Below are 2339 nucleotides of genomic sequence, written 5' to 3' on the forward strand. Positions count from 1 at the left end.
AGAAATAATAATAAGGACAGTCAATAAAAGAATTACAGAGATAGGAGGCAGAAAATGATCAGTGTAAAAAGTGTTAGTGTGTGTGTTATGTGTGGTGTAGTGTTGTGGGTGTATGCAAGTGTGTGTGGGGTTTGTAAGTGGTGTGAGTGCTTATGTTTGTAGTAGATCTGAGTGTGCGTAGGGTCAGTGCAAAGATAGTTTGGGTACCATTACTTGACTATTTAACAGTCTGGCTATTAAGCAGTCTAATGGCCTGGGGGTAGAAGCTGTCTCGGAGCTCTGATGGTCAGAGAGCCACCATCCGCCTCCGGTACGTTTACTGGACTAGCAGAGTGAACAGTCTATTGTTTTGGGTGGCTGGAGTTTTTTGGCAATTTTTTTGGGCTTCCTTCTGACACCGCTTTGTATAGAGTCCTGGATGGCAGGAGCTTGAAAAACCATGATGTACTGGCTGTCCGCACCACCTCCTGCTGCGCTTTGCGGTCAAGGGTGGTCGAGGGTCGAGGTCGAGGGTTCGAGACCTGCTCCCTGCTGTTTCATTACATTGGTTTCAGAAGTGGGACCAGGGTCGTTACATTATTATGTGAATATCGACCTGGACTATCTAGCTATCTACCGAAGTTGTCTGATATCTGATTATTTAAACTTCCTTCTAAACTTGTGTTAGCTAATTGATGCTTGGTTAGCAATGTCACTGTTTTATGGATCTGATGAAACACATGTTGTTGCTATATCAGTTTCAATTTGTCAGCACCATGACTGGCTAGCTAGCTAACGTTAGTAGTGGCTAGCGCTTAGCTAGCTAGTTAGTAACATTAGCTATCATATTTTGCACAATTGATGTGATAGCCCTGGTATATAGCCTCAGTACTGTTAATTAATAGATTTTTTTTTACTTCAGTTATTTTAGTAAATACTTTCTTTACACTTTTTGTTGTTGGTTAAGGGCTTGTAAGTAAGCATTTCACCTGTTGTATTTGGCGTATGTGACAAATAAAATTTGATTTGTTAGCTATCAAATCAAATATTATTTGTCACATGCGCCGAATACAACTAGTATAGACTTTTCGTGAAATACTTGCTTACAAGCCATTCCCAACAATGCAGAGTTTAAAAATAAAAATAACACGAGGAATAAAATAAAATGCACAGGGAGTACAAGATCAATGTGTAGAGGTACAATGTATTTGAGGTAGGATACTAGTCAGTTGTACAACTGAATGCATTCAACTGAAATGTGTCTTCCACATTTAACCCAACCCCTCTAAATCAGAGAAGTGCAGGGGGCTGCCATAATCAACATCCACGTCTTCGGCGCCCAGGGAACAGTGTACCTGCCTTCCTCGGGCAGAATGACTGATTTTTTATCTTGTCAGCTCGGGGATTCAATCCAGCAACCTTTCGGTTACTGGCCCAACGCTCTAACCACTAGGCTACCTGCCGTAGATATGTACATGAAGGCAGGGGTAAAGTGACTAGGCATCAGGATAGATAATAATAGAGTAAAAATAAAGAACAGAGAAGGAGCAGAAAATGATCAGTGTAAAAGTGTTAGTGTTGTGTTATGTGTGTGTGGGTGGGTGTATGCAAATGTGTGTGGTTTGTAGTGTGTGTGAGTGTATATGGTTTGCATATATAATCTAGTGAGTGTGCGTAGGGTCAGTGCAGATAGTTTGGGTACCATTACTTGACTATTTAACAGTCTGGCTATTAAGCAGTCTAATGGCCTGGGGGTAGAAGCTGTCTCGGAGCCTGATGGTCAGAGAGCCAACGCTCCGGTACCGTTTACTGGACGGTAGCAGAGTGAACAGTCTATTGTTTTGGTGGCTGGAGTTTTTGGCAATTTTTTTGGGCCTTCCTCTGACACCGCTTGATATAGAGGTCCTGGATGGCAGGGAGCTTGAAACCAGTGATGTACTGGGCTGTCCGCACCACCTCCTGCTGCGCTTTGCGGTCAAGGGTGGTGCATTTGCTATACCAACGAGGTGATGTAGCCAGTGAAGATGCTCTCGATGGTGCAGCTGTAGAAAATTTTTGAGAATCCGAGGGCCCATGCCAAAACTTTTCACCAAGTGAGGGTGAGAGAGGCGCTGCTGTGCCCTCTTCATGACTGTGTGGGGTGCGTGGACCATATTACGACATTTCGATGTTGTTATTATTTGCATATTCATAATGAGTTTGTGGCAAACAGTAGAATTTCCCAGAATTATTTGCCAGAAGTTCCCAAGTCACCACAAATTTGCTGCAACAGTTTGCCAAAAAACTAATTTGCATGTGAAAATATACAGATGACAAAATATGACAGAATATGGAAGATTTGCGGCAAAATTGGGACTTCC

This window comes from Salvelinus sp. IW2-2015, linkage group LG21 (assembly GCF_002910315.2).
Source record: "Salvelinus sp. IW2-2015 linkage group LG21, ASM291031v2, whole genome shotgun sequence".
NCBI classification, from domain to species: Eukaryota; Metazoa; Chordata; class Actinopteri; order Salmoniformes; family Salmonidae; genus Salvelinus; species Salvelinus sp. IW2-2015.